Source organism: Nymphaea colorata, chromosome 2 (assembly GCF_008831285.2).
Source record: "Nymphaea colorata isolate Beijing-Zhang1983 chromosome 2, ASM883128v2, whole genome shotgun sequence".
In the NCBI taxonomy this organism is placed as follows: Eukaryota; Viridiplantae; Streptophyta; class Magnoliopsida; order Nymphaeales; family Nymphaeaceae; genus Nymphaea; species Nymphaea colorata.
In genome coordinates this window covers 17,171,721-17,186,856 of record NC_045139.1, presented here as the reverse complement: position 1 = coordinate 17,186,856, position 15,136 = coordinate 17,171,721, and the positions used below count along the sequence as shown (strand labels likewise).

The following is a 15,136-nucleotide window of genomic DNA, read 5'->3' as shown; positions in this document are numbered from 1 at the left end:
TTTTATGTGGGACCCACAAAGGAGACAAACACTGGACTTCAACGCTATGTAAAAATGGGAGTTCGGGACCCTAAGTATGTTGCTAAACCATGAGATTTAAGGTCGGATGGAGGGCGGTCGGACCTCAGATCATCGGACCTGAGGTCACTGAGGATCTCAAATCACCTTGGGTCTTAGATATGAAGCAAACAGATGCCCCTTTGAAGTTCTAAATCCAAACCACTAGCCATATAAAGATAAACTCCAAACCTCAAAATGCATGTTTACTGATAACATGGAATGAGAGGAAAGAGGTTTTTCTTAAAAATTCGGATCCAAATTCAGATCCACGTAAGGTGGTGACCTTCTTGCACTAGAAAAGCATTGGATGAACAAGTGAAAAATGTTAAAGATCAAGCTGAGGTGCATATGGCCAGTAATTTCTAGATCTTATCTCTCTTAAAAGTTACATCAAAGTGAAAGGGGTGCAGCACCATCCTAATCCTCTTCTTGCTCACTTCCACCATCAAAAGGGACAGAAATAAAGACATTGGGCCGTAAAGTGCATGAGCAAAACTTTTTTTTGGGTAATTGTGTGAGGGGCATTTTAGTCTTTTTGTATTATAACCTTTTGTTTCTATTTTTTGTCCCAACAATGGGTTTGTCTTTTTTATCGTGAAGGCAGCTTCGATATTATGTATTATGTATTTTACAGTCGAAGATGAAATGTCATAACAAACAACTACTACAAAAAAAAGATAAGTTTTACTGATTGGTGGAAAACGTCAATATAGAGTGAGAAGCTGTCAGTATCAATATCATTGACGAAAATGGTATTTCGTCAAAGTAGAATCTACGGGTGAAAATTTTAGTGACGGCAAGTAAAGACGTCAGTATACTTGAACTACAATGGCATCAAACCCAAATCAAAACAATTGTTTTATACCAAGAAGAAAAGGATGTGTTCAGTGTCACATAAAATGCGTATAATACCTAAGAAATAAGTCAGGTGTATAAAACGGTAATTAGATGCATTTTTTTAACTAGAAAATAAAAAACATATATTATACATGTTTTTTGCATTCTTTTCGTATTTTTAAATTTTTTAAAATTTGTCGAGATTTTTTTGAAATATACAACTTTTCCGTATTATACCTAAGAAATTCTTCGCTCTATAATATCCGTACACGATATATATAACAATGTTTTGAACTAGAAAACCCATAAAAGTTTAGTACTCAGTTTGATTCTAGTAAGCACTATTCTTTTATAGTGTAAATAATGATGTAAACAACACTCTAGTTGACTGGATGTACTGTCCCCTACTCAGTTCGCAATCAACTCTAAATCAAAAGTAAAAGACAAAAAAGCAAAATCACTGCTTGTAGTTTTGCCTCACAAAGGGGGAAAGGAAAAAAAAAATCAAGCACTATCATCTAAAGGACAAAAGAAAAGTTAGAAGACAAAAGCAAAGACAGATATGATCTTTTGAAACCAAGTGTTCATCATCAAGAACTGGTGGATAATACTGTGACAGTCGGCGCTTCAAGGTATTGGATAAGTCCATTTCCACTCCTTTCTTCCATGAAAACTTTGAAGTTTGGGGTTTCTGCTTCACGACAGAAGCCATCAGGCTCCACAAGCCTTGGTCAAGATTAACCATATGAATGTGCAACCAGGATATCTATTTTTTTAACTGTGTAATTTACATACTACAAAAGTTCAATAATCAACCATCAAATTCTTTTTTAGCTTATAAATTTTCATCTTGCATGCACAAAACATATGATTTTCATAGTTTCAGTCATGATGAATCCATTTACTTAAATAATTATGACTAAATCATATATATATATATATATATATATATATATATATATATATATATATATATATATATATATATATATATATATATATATATATATATATATATATAATACACATCAAGTCGATTTGGTGACAATCTAAAAGGTTGTTTTGCTTTAAAACATCATTTATAGAGTATTTGGGTGATATTAAAATTGAATACAAGTTTGTTAATAATGACGCAAGTTATGTCAGCTAAGTAATCAATCTGATGGTAACAAAAATTTAGATGAATACTTTACAGAAGTATACTTTGTTTTTCAAGGAAGAACAAACACACGCCAAGATTTGAACATATTTCATTTATCCTCCTGAATTTAATCTGTTTTTATTACAAAGTTTTTTGTTGTACTGTTTCTTTTTCTTTTTTTTTTTTTGGTGTAATTTTCGTGATTAAAGTTATGTATTTTTATTGGGTGCATCTGAAGCTCGAACACTTAAATGATTTTACAATTATTAAAAAACGTTAAGATTAAAAAAAAAAAAACCACCAACTTGATTGGGAGGGCGACTTGTGTGTTAAGGCATTAAGGAATTACAAGTGGAATGCCCTAACAAATAGTTTAGTTGTTTCTACCTTTTAAGTTTCAACATAAGTTATTCTCATTGCGTCTAAATCTGGATCTGAATCTTAATTGAACCCGACTGCAACTAAAATTTGAATACATATGCGAACCTGATCCAGTTTTGGTTAACAAAAATCCATTGCAGATTATATGAACCCAATCAGGTCTGACTAAGCAAAGGCTAATCAAGATCTAAGCTGAACCGGTTTGTGTTCTTAAAACTAAATCCAAAGTTCATCAACTGTTCAAAATATCAGATCGCACAATTCGATTCCATTACTTGATAGATCCAGTTGATGTTCCTTTGGCTTGGATCCTTCGAGTATGATACGGAAGAAAAGAAACTAATCCGACTTGGTTGGTTAATTAATTAGCGGGCATGTCATTGGATCTAAAGTTACGACCCGTACAAAGACCCAATTGGTTTATCCCTCGACGAGAAAGGTTATAAAGTTGGAATCGATAATTTGAATTCGGGATTCGAGTCCGAGACAAAACGAACGTGAAATTTGATTAAAATGCCAATACAGGGCACGTGCAAATGTCCGATTTCGGATCCGATTCAGTCTCAAAAGCACAGATCCAACATTTTACACTGCTGTACGAGTGGGTAGGCCGGTACGGGTATTGATGGTACTCGGATTTGAATCAGGGCAGACTGAATCATCGTGTTAGAGAGTTGATTTGACGACTCAGTTTTTTATAATGTATTTTTAATAAATAGATATATTTAATTTTTGTATTAATTAAAACTAAATAGCATGTAATATAAGTATTTATGTAGAATCATGTAGCATCTTATTATTTTACAAAATAACAAACTTCAATATTTGACAACCAAGAACATATATTTAGTTGATAATTCCAATTGACTTAGGATAAGTTTGGGTATCAGGTTGGTTAATGGACAATGCTCTACCCGGCTCAAGCCCGAAGCACTGGGCCTGCCTCATAAACCTGACTATACTGGATTTGATAAGATTTGTTTAATATTATTTTTTTAATTTTTTATATATGATTATAATATTTTGTATAATTAATTATATTTATACATTATTTTATATTAAAATATATATTTTAAATTTTAATTGAGTTGAAATTAATCCAGCTTGATTTCAAGTGTCGGGTTAGACCAACTCCGGTTTCACCTATCAGGGTAGCCCGAGCTCTGTCGGACCCACAGACCCGATGTCAAGCTTGGCCCGGTCCGGATGTTCGCGAGCCATTTGGAACCCGAACCGGCCAAATGTCAGGGAAGTCGCAGGTGGTCTGAAGAAGTTCCATCGATCCATTCCCTTTTCCTCCCTTGTTTCCTGCCCACTGCGACCTGCACCATAAGGTTCTCTTTCTCTCTCTAGACGTCTTGCTTGTGGGAATCAAATGCTAGTGCAGATTGTCTTCTTTGCTGTCTCTTAAGTGGTGGTGTTGAGTTAAACCTTCGTTACAAAGGATTTGCAAGTGAGCCTTTGATACCCGATAAATTGTTTTTCTTCATTAAATTAACGGTTGGTGTTCTTGCTGCTTTGCATGGCTAAAAATAGTGGATGATCTGTTTCTGACCTCTCATGTTTCTGACAGTCAGCCTCTAATTAAACGCACTACACAGCCTGCGTGTATACATATGCATGTGTATACATATGCGTGTGCGTGTGAGAAAGAGAGAGAGAGAACCAAATTTAATGTATTATTGTGTTCAATTCCTTATGTGTTGTAGTGCTTGCTCCTCCACTACCCTTATCTTGTTCTATTAACGATAAGGTTGAAAGGCAACCGTTTTAGAGATATTCAAGGAAAAAATCTCAACAAAGTCAATCAAAATTAATGATAAAGGAAAAAAAAAACTTTCCACAAAAATCAGATTTAATTCCATGTTTATTGTTGAAAATATTATAGTGGCATAGGTTGAAAGACAACCGTTTTAGAGAAATTTAAGGAAAGAATCGCAGCAAGATCAAGCAAAATTAATGATAAAGGAAAAAAAATCTTTTCATAAAAATCAGATTTAATTTATCTTGTTTATCGTTGCCAAGATTATAAGAACTTCAACTATTTAAGCTCATTCTATGCATTGTGTAACCAAGGCTCATTGTGGCATTCCATGGTGAAAAACCATGTACGTATAATGAAAAAAATCTTTTCATTGCTGGTTTTTATTGGTTTTACTTCTTCTTTATTTTTTTAACTTGGTATCAGAGCCGGATGCTTAACGAAGAAGAATGAAGCCCATAAGTGACTTTTAGATGACCAAATACATCACTGCTTTCGTCACCGCCAAATACATCACTGGTTTTTATTGGTTCGGGAAATCACTGTCAAAGAGATGACATGATCACATTTTACAAAGTTCTGCAGCAAACATGGACTTTTAGATCCATCGTCCAGTTTGAGAGAGGATGTTGACGATAAAGTTGAAAGGCAACCATTCTAGAGAGATTTAATGAAAGAATCCCAACAACTATTTAAGCTTGGTTTATGCATTGTGCAACCAACGCTCATGGTGGCGTTCCTTGGTGAAAAACTATACACGTTTAATGAAAAAACATTAAACTCACCCATACAACCCACCATTTGACGAACAAAAGAGATCACAAGTTTTTGCATCTGTCAAATGTTTAAAATAAATATTAAAGGAAGAAAACAAATGCTTAAACCAACAAAGCAGTGGTGGAGCCACATGGTGGCTAGTGTGGGCAGCTGCCCACCCCAACCTTACAAACTTTACTTATTTTGATGTTAATATTTTCATATATTACCACCAAAACTTTGATGCAAGGGGTATAAAGTACATGGGTGACAAGGCAACTTATATTTTATGGGATATGAGATTTGAATCATATGGTCGCAGTCACGTTCTAGTATATTACTCTTTTGAGTTGTAAATGATACGTGACACTTAAATGATGTGTCTACTAGACCTCAGAATGTTAAAACTTTAAGACATGACTTAATTTAAAATTTTTACATTGCAACTTTTTCCATAAGTAAATATTAAAAAAAAAAACAAAAACTACCAATAGTAATCAGCATCCATATTAGAGGCATATGATTATATGAAATGATACGTAAAATTGTATTGTATCGGCCCCGTTGAATTGGGGGTGAATTTGTTTATTTTTCATTGCGTTCATTTAAGAACAGATTTTAAAAATTAAAGTAAATTAAAAAAAGAAAAGAAATATTGAAAAAATTCTCATTCACTTGCCCACCACCAACTTACACGGTCCTCCCTCGATTATCTAAAAATATTCAACCATGGTGTTTAACTTTAACTGCCTAGGATGTAAAAAAAAAAAAAAAAGTGTATAAGGTTCGAGAAAAAAAACAAAGTCCAACCCATTTCATCTTGCCCACCACAAACTTGCATTTGCAACTTGAAACCATCTACTCTGGTTTGCACGGCATAGGAATATATATATATCTGCAATCCCTCTCTCTTCCCCACTCTCGATCTCATGATTGACTTCATCCATCTGTTGTTAGTGGTTAGGGTTTTCTATTTTGATTCAAGGGTTCTGGTTTTGGGGATTTTAGTATTTTGTGCCGCTATAGCGAGGAGGGAAGATGGCAGTAATGGGAGGGTTGATAGTGTTTTGTTCCCCCACTTCAGATCATAATGGGACATTAACGAGGCAAGGAAGCATTCCTTGATGAGATGCAACAACATGTTTCCTTCTTAAAGCATGGCCAAATGTGTAGATAACCATAGGTCAGTGTACTTGAAGTTGAGAGTATATCGATACCCTTCTTTTCTTAACTCTTGCTGGGTATATGTTTCTTTTCCTTCAAAACTCTCCCTAACACTCGGTTGATTTGTAGAGGAAAGGAAGGAACATAAGCAATGGTGAGTTGGTGATGTTAGGGTTTCTTTGCCATCCAGATGGGTGCATGTGCAGATCTAGTGAAGACAAATTGCAAGCATCTCAATGAGGGCTTCCTTTCTTCCAGTTTCAATGTGTAATTCAATTTTCGTTTCTTCTTTCTCTTTTGTGATTTCAGTCACTCCATTAACTAATGGAAAAATAGCAGGTTTTACATTGTGAGTTCATTTTGGTACTCACTACTCAAGCTATATTGATACAAAGGTTATGAGCTGGGCAAAGAACTGATCACGGTACATCAATATTGCATGTGAATTCATTATACCATGCCAATAAGGGCTTAGATAAACTTGAAAACTCGAAATTAATGACCATAGAGGTCAACGGGCGCCATCTTCATAGTCCCGCACAGGAAGTCTGTCTATTGTGGAAGCGAAAAAGTTGAATAGATCTTCCTCGCCTTTATAAATGTCACGTTTATTTTGCAGGTCTGACAGAACATAAAGAGAGCGAGAAATAAGGAAAAGACGGAACTGTCCTTTCCGTGATTATGGATCTTGGCCACCCTCTTGGGTTGCCGGGTGGCCTCTTCTCCCTCATAAACATCGACCATCTAACTGGCGACAATCTTCTCCTCAGTGTCGACGTCAGGTCTAGACCCGCCGCCTCTATGAGCATAAGACGCCTCTTTCTTTCTTTCTGCCCCCTCCACCACCACCACCTCTTCCTCCTACCACCTTCTGCGTTTCTTCTCTAAATCTACGGCCCCTCCTCCATTGTAGACTACTAAAAGGAGCAATAAAACAAGAAGGACGGCAGCGAAAGAAGTAAGACAAGAAGGTTAGCTCCGTGTAGTATATGGCAGATAGGGAGAGAGAAAGCAGAATGTAAAGAGGCAAGTAAAGAGATAACGAAGAGTAACGCAATATCTGCATTCTATCGCAAGTTCGCTAGGCGAGAAATACGACAGGGTGTTTTATTTTTCTCTGTCTTCTTTTTTTCTTTGGCCGGGGACGCATAGACCCTCTTACAAGACTACCCTCAGCTGCGTTCTCAATGCCACTTTTGAGAAGTGAAGGGATTGTGCCCCATCTGGCTTGACGTATATAGATGCACAGACGGTGAAAATGTATATAGAAGCATTCTACACTAATCCAACAAAAAAGAAGACAACTGTCAACCTTAAAGGTCATTCAATTGTTGTCTCTTAGGACAGGACGACCTGTTCATTACACTATAGTCCTGTCTTAATGAACAATGATGTTTCTTATCCACCGTTTGATTACTTTAAGAACAAAATACTATGTTTTTCTTTTTTCGACATTTGTTTTGTATATATATGTTCTGTCCGTTCTGTCCGATGTTTGTTTTTGTCTTTATCATGCATCGCCTTATTATGTATGCTGATCCTCAAAATGAAAAAAAAGAGAGAACCAAATCCAACGATTTCAGGCAAAAAAGGAGGGAACTGGATTCTGGGCCCTCCTAAAAAGCATCTGCTGTCTTGTCCATGTAGCCTATTCTGTAGGAGATACTACTCCCAAATATTTTGATGTGTTGACCTATTAACGAATTTCTGGATCTATTCTTATTTTCAGCTTTCTGAAGCATTTCGCCCACAAACCGTTCCCATCACTTTCAGAATCTTATTTAACCCACAAACCGTTCCCATCACTTTCAGAATCTTATTTAAGAGATCCCATGTTCTTATTCATCTTCCAGAATGTCTTCTTCTATTAGAGTTCAATGAAGTTATTCTTCTAAGTATATAAGGGGTTAAGGAAGCTTTTGAAAAAGCAAGAGAGCTTCTCCATAGAGAACCTGTTTCAGGTTGATGGCATATCAGAGGCTTCCAAGTTGTTTGGTGTGACTCCCTATAGCTTTTCTTTGGATGGTAAGGTGCCCTATTGAAACTAATCTCAGTTCTTACTTTTAATGATCAACAAAAGTTGCACCATCAATTGTAATGAACAGCAATTGTAATGAACAGGTTGCTTGTTCTTTTTTAATGGACAGCAATTGAACGACTTTTAGAGTTGACAGCTGTCTTCTTTTTTGTTGGACTAGTGGAGAATGCTTCTATATACATTTTCACCGCCTGTGCATCTATATACGTCAAGCCAGATAGGGCACAATCCTTCTCTTCTCCTCCTTAGAAGGTCGTAAAAAGTGGCATTCAGAACACGTAGTTGAGGGTAGTCTTGTAAGAGGGTTTATGCGTCCCTCGCTAAAGAAAAAGAAAAGACAGACAAAAATAAAACACCCTGTCGTAGCGAACTTGCGATAGAATGCAGATATTGCGTTACTCTTTGTTATCTCTTTACTTGCCTCTTTACATTCTGCTTTCTCTCTCCCTATCTGCCATATACTACACGGAGCTAACCTTCTTGTCTTGCTTCTTTCGCTGCCGTCCTTCGCTCCTTTTCGTCCGTAGATTTTGCAGACCGAGAGAAGAAACGCAGAAGGTGGCAAGAGGAAGAGGTGGTGGTGGTGGAGGGGGCAGAAAGAAAAAAGAAAGAGGCGTCTTATGCTCATAGAGCCGGCGGGTCTAGCCCTGACGTCTACACGGAGGAGAAGATTGTCGCCAGTGAGATGGTCGATGTTTCTGAGGGAGAAGAGGCCACCCGGCAACCCAAGAGGGTGGCCAAGATCCATAATCACGGAAAGGACAGTTCCGTCTTTTCCTTATTTCTCGCTCTCTTTATGTTCTGGAGGTGCTCCATCACTAGGCATTTGTTTTTTCCGGGAATTCTGGCGAGCCACGGATGCTTATTTATCAGGATTTTACTTGCTCTGCAATTTTTTCATTTTGTTTATGTCTGGTACAACTTCTGGACTTGTTGGTCTTTGAGGTACTTGTTCATCATTCTTGGTTTTCCTGTGTTCACGTGATGAAGCCGCTCTTCCCTTCCCCCTTCTCTCTTTCAAAGGTGAACCAACGTGGTGAGTCGAGTCTCGAGAGAAATGGCTGCTTCCTTAGTCTGTTTGTCGTCCAGGAGCATGATAGGAGCGAACCTGTTGTTTTTCCAGTTGCGGGAAGTATTGTGTTCTACTGAGATCTTGATGATATGGATATTACAGAGGTGTCTATAACGTCACGTGAACGTTCTTTGACAAAAAAATGGCTGAAAAGGAACAAGATAAAGAAAAAGGAAAGACGAATAAGCCTGGTTTCTGTGACGATAATACCCTTGAAAATTGAAATAGCCTTTTTCTTTCAACTAAAAGATTCTAAAGCTATTTCCAGTCCTTGTGTGTGAGACAAAAGTTGGGAAGGTCTGTTATTCCGTTGGAATAGTTTTCTTCTTTCTTATGCATAAAATAAATTCACTCATGGCGTTCTTTGAAAGTCTTTGCTCAAGTATGACACTGCGACTGTAACGGGTTCCTAAACCACCATTTCTATTTCACATCTGGGAGAAACAATTTATTGGAGATGACCGTTGGAACCTGTGATTGTTTCGGATTCATCACGGGTGATAGCGTGTCAAGAAGGCGTGTTATAGTACTATTTTTTTGCTGAGTGGATATTTGTTTATATAAAATAAATAGTTGAGTTATGTGCATTGTGGTAACTTGAATGCAGCTATGAACAAGCGCAATCGTGAATCTATTTCCCCACCATTGCCGGAATCGAAGAAATGCAATGGCTCCAATGGAAGTAGATTGACACCCATGGGATATTCAAATGGCATAAAGAAATCTAGACAGAGCCTGGTCGGTATGACTGGCTTGCCTCTTATGTCTTGATTGGGTACATAGCTGTATTTTGATAGTCTGGATATGATATTGTTGCTTGCAGAAGCAGGCCAATGCAATGGACAGATCCCCAAGGACAACAGTCCCCATACCCCGGTAACAAAAACTGAAGAAGAAGTGGCAGAAGCTTCGTATCACTTGTCAAGAATGTTCACTGGTAGTCCTGTTAGAAGCAAAACTGCAGAGACAGAAATTGAAGAAACAAAACCATTGCCTTCGCCAGAGGAGAGACCTAATAGATTGCCTCTTGATTCTGCTGCTGAAGGTTGGATTGACTTATCAATAATGTGCTCTGTATTTTATTTTTCCTTATTTTAAATGAAGATTCCACGAGCTAATCTTGGAAAAATGTGTGTGTATATATCTATATATTATACAGATGCTAAGAAGAGGGAACAGGAGATGGTTGATGCGTCTACTGATGATGTATTGAGAAATCCTGTTGACGTTAAAACTTCTGCAGATCCTACTACCATTATAGCCCAACCTCGTGCTGCTATCCCTCTCCCTGAAAAGCTTGATCTAGAGTCCCATGTTCAGTTGGATCTTGATCTAGAGTCCCATGTTCAGCTGGATCCACATAACAATACTCAGTTGGATCTCTTTCTAATGTATTCCTCCTATCATAATGTGTCCCTCTTGTTTCAGATTAATACAACCATAACTGTGCTCTAGACTTTCAAATATAAAGATTTACGCATGCAGATGAAATATGCACATCTATAAAACGAATATTCTGGTTCCACTTACACGAGTTTTGTATCCATAAACTGCAATAAGACTTATTCAGATTTTGAATTATCAATCTGTTCAAATTATTAAGGATCACATAAACCCAGAACATTAAAAGGTTTCAATCACGCCTGATGTTGCAAGTGTAACATCACCAATGTTTTCAAAAGAAAATCATAAGCATGATATATGCGAATAGGAGACTACCAGCATTGTATACCACCAGTGTATACCACCAAGTACATATTCTGGACAAACTATTAGATCTTAAACCTAGTGTCTAATATAGCCTAACTGAATGCATTTTGCAGTAATTGTCATGATATACACCGACAGACCTAACTACTAAGCATGTAATTACCAGGATGTATAAATTCATTCTAATTTATTGCAAAGCAAAATTGCAATCTTCTAACTCAAACACAACTATATACACTCTCAACCCAAATGTAAAGGGCTGGGATTACTTTCACATTGGATCACAAGAAGGCTGAAGGCTGCCAAGGGACCAGATTGACACAGCCCATTGGCTTGTTCACCCTCGGAAAATGGACAAACAAGTAAAATTAAGAAAGAATTCTATATTAGGCTTGCAACCAGATAGCATATTGAACCATATCAGATTAATTCTCACTAGACAATAAAAAAAAAGTATGTTATAGATTAATCACATCTTTCAAAGGAATTTTAAAACATGGAAAACATTCGTAAAGTAACATGCAGTACAACAGACACAAAGCCATATCAGAAAAAATCAGCTTGTTTGTCACTTAGTCACCAATCACTAATTACCTCTCGAATTTTTAAACACTAACCTGATTTACATCATTAATCATTTAACTTATTCCTGTTTGCAACTTGCAATCTATTAGTAGTGCACTTTTGCCATTACAACAATATCACATGCATGGTTTGCTAGCTCATATAGAGTTGCAATTTGAGTTTACATTGTGTGTTTACAATGGTTGGAGAATTTCAAAGGGCTCCAGCCACTTATGGTACTTGCATAAGCTATAAATGTTTGATACATTTTTATTTGTATGGAAATAGAATGGTTTAAATATGGTGATACTTTTTTTTTTTATATAGAAATAGGAGACATTCATTCTTCATGGTTTTCTGTGATTGTAAAAACCAACATTTATCAACTGAAGTTTGCTACTTAAAAACCATTTTTATCAAAACTATGTTTACTTTTTGCAAATCTTTTAGTAATTGCACACTTCAACTTTGAGTAGTGCAACTTGTCATTCCAACAATATCACACGTTGGTTTGCAAAATTATACAAAGTTGCGTTCAAGTGTACATTGTGTGTCTATAATAGTTATAGAATTTCAATGAGGACAACCTCTTAAAATATAGTGCTTGCCTGATTTATAATCGTTTGACATTTTTTTCTTCTTATGCAAATATATTGCATTAAAATATGGTGCTTTGGTAAGCTATAATTGTTTGATACTTGTTTTCTTTATATAGAAACAGAATGCATTGTTCATCACGGTTTTGCTATGCATTGCAGGCTGACACTTATTAGCCAATGTTCGCCACTTAAAACCATTTTTATCGAAGCCATGTTTGGTTTTTGCATGTATTTAAGTAATTACGCCTTTTTGCCCTTGAGTAGTGCAACTTGTCAACAATACCACAAATTTAGTTTGCTAGCATATATAGAGTTGCATCCCAATGTACATTGCGTATAATGGTTGGAGAATTTCAACCATGACCGACCTCTTAAAATATGGTATTTGCATATATAAGCTAAATAGAATGCATTAAAATATTCACTTGAATAAGATGTAATTGTTTGATTTTTTTTCTTGTATTGCAATAGAATGCATTTATTTTTCACAGTTTTCTATGCATTACAAGCCGACACTTATCAGCTGATTTTCGGCACTTGAAACAATTTTTGTTACTATGTTTACTTTTTTGTAAATATTTGAGTAATTGTGTCTCTCCACCTTTGAGTAGTGCAGCTTGTCATTTCAATAATATTACATGTTTGTTTGCTAGATTATACAAAGTTACATCCCAATGCACATTGCGTGTCTATAAAGGTTAGAGAATTTCAAAGAGGATCACGCTCTTAAAGTGTAGTGCTTGCATGGGTTATAATGGTTTGAAACTTTTTTCTTTGTATAGAAATATAATGCAATAAAATATAGTGTTTGCGTATGGTATAATGTTTAATACATTTTTTCTTTGTATAAAAATAGAATGTATTCTTTTATTTATGGTTTTGCTGTGTATTACAAGACGACACTTATCAGCTTAGATTCTCCACTTAAAACGGTTTTTATCAAAAACCATGTTTGTTTTTTGCACGTATTAGAGTAATTGCACAGATCCGCCATTGAATAGAACAACTTGTCGTTTCAACAATATCACAGGCTTGGTGTGGTAGCTTATGTAGAGTTGCATCCGAGTGTATATTGCATGTAATGGTTGAAATCAACAATGAACAAGCTCTTAAAATATGGCACTTGTATAATCTATAATCGTTTGATATTTTTTCCTTTGTATGGAAATAGAATACGTTAAAATATGGTGCTTTCAAAGCTTTTGTATAGAATAGAATTCATTTTTCTTCACTGTTTTGCTATGTATTGCAAGCTGACACTTAGATATATAACATATAATGTCATATATAACATATAGAAAAATAATATATAATCAATAAGCATGTAGAGAAAATGTTAACAACGATAATATTAACTGCAATGATGTTGGAGTAAATCCTCCACAATCTTGAGCAGTTCTCGTTTCCTCAACCAAAACAAGAAGTGAATTTTTTCACCTTGAAAGGTTACTCTTTTTTTTTATCTCTTCCTAAAGGGGTGTTTGATGGGGCAGGGTGCCGTCTTTTCGCATAAAAGGGTGCACATGAGGTGGGTTTACCATTCATGAACTTCAATTCCATTTGATGACCAGCTTTATACTTCAAGCATATGTTATACATATTGAAACCGGCCATCAAACACATCTCCATGACAATAGTCAGGTCATAAGAATAAGAAGAAGAAGGGAACCTCATATTTTCACTAAAGCCGGCCTATCTCTTTGTTGCTAGGGATGTCAACGGATTGGATTCGGATCGAATATATTCTTGATCATATCCGATTTTAAGAATATGCATATTTTCGGATTCGAATTCGGATGAAAAAAAAAATCTATATAATATCTGAATCCGATTTTTTAAACCATATCGGATTCCGATCCGAATCCGACTTTTAAATCAAAATCTCATTTCGAATCCGAATCCACATCCGACTATAGAACCAAATCTGGGTCCTATCCGAAACCGACATCCAAATCGAAATCCTATTCAAACTTTTAAATTCAAAATCTGATTAAAATCTGAATCCGAATTTTTAATTCAAAATGCGATTAAAATCTGAATCCGACTTTTAATTCAAATCCGATTAAAATCCGACTTTCTAATTCAATATCTGATTTCATTCTGAATCCAAATTTTATATTTAAAGACCCATTCTGATCTAAAGACTTTCTAATTTGACATCCAAAATTAACATTTAAATTGCTGACAAGTCTTGCTAGCGAGATAATCCAAGCCCTCAAGGAAGTTAATTACCAATGTTTTTTTTTTTTTGAAAAAAAAAAACGCCCAAAGCATAAAGGGTGAGCCACCCCATAGACTGCCCCAATAAGTTTCCATTAAATTTACTAAGTTTGCAAAAAACTATATAGTCCGAAGCCTTCAATGCATCAATTATCGTACTTCATAATCACAAAATTTACTGAGTCTTCAGTCACTTGAGGCTGCCGAAGAAACTTGATGGAATGTCTCTGGAAAAGCTCAAGACTGATATACACTTGAACTGTTATAACATACAAATGAAAGTAATTGGTGAGAAACGAACAAAAACCTTAATTCTCAAAGCAAAACTCTGGATCACATGCACAAACACGCACACGTACGCACACACATACGACTGCAAACTAAATAATTTGACATATAAATAGCAAGTAATTGCAAGGACACCTACCAAGTTACCATTGGACTGGTGCATCATCCTGTCTGCACATAATCCACGGAGCCCCTGTACCCCTCCCAAAATGCAGTATGTCACCTAAACACATAAATGAAGTTTTCAAAACCCGTTCAAAAACGTGATTTTCACAGAACTACCGAAGTATTTGAATGGCACCCTCATCTAACCCAATTTTGTGAAAACTTGGTTTTATGCAAACCAAATTTTTTTATGAGACTTGAAAACTTGGTTTATTTGTTTAGATGACATAAACCCGTTAGTTTTTTGTGAATAACTCGAGAGAGGTCAGGTCAGGTTGTTCACTTCATTTCATAGAACTAGGTTTTGTCAATACTATGCGTCACTTAAACCCAGATTTGATGGCATATAAGCACTCCAAAAACCTAGTTTTAGAAGCAA

The 15,136-nt window shown here is 36.0% G+C and overlaps 1 long non-coding RNA gene across 2 annotated transcripts; it reads left to right on the top strand.

Moving 5' to 3' along the window:
• The first annotated feature begins 8,720 nt into the window (after positions 1-8,720).
• LOC116248795 (uncharacterized) lies at positions 8,721-10,584 on the top strand. 2 transcript variants are annotated; one of them, XR_004171061.2, is made up of 4 exons: positions 8,721-9,175; positions 9,819-9,949; positions 10,035-10,256; positions 10,371-10,584. It is a non-coding gene; the product is annotated as an uncharacterized LOC116248795 (long non-coding RNA). The 2 variants fall into 2 exon arrangements; XR_007572617.1 differs by lacking the exon at positions 8,721-9,175 and having other exon boundaries at positions 9,772-9,949.
• The last annotated feature ends 4,552 nt before the right edge of the window (positions 10,585-15,136 follow it).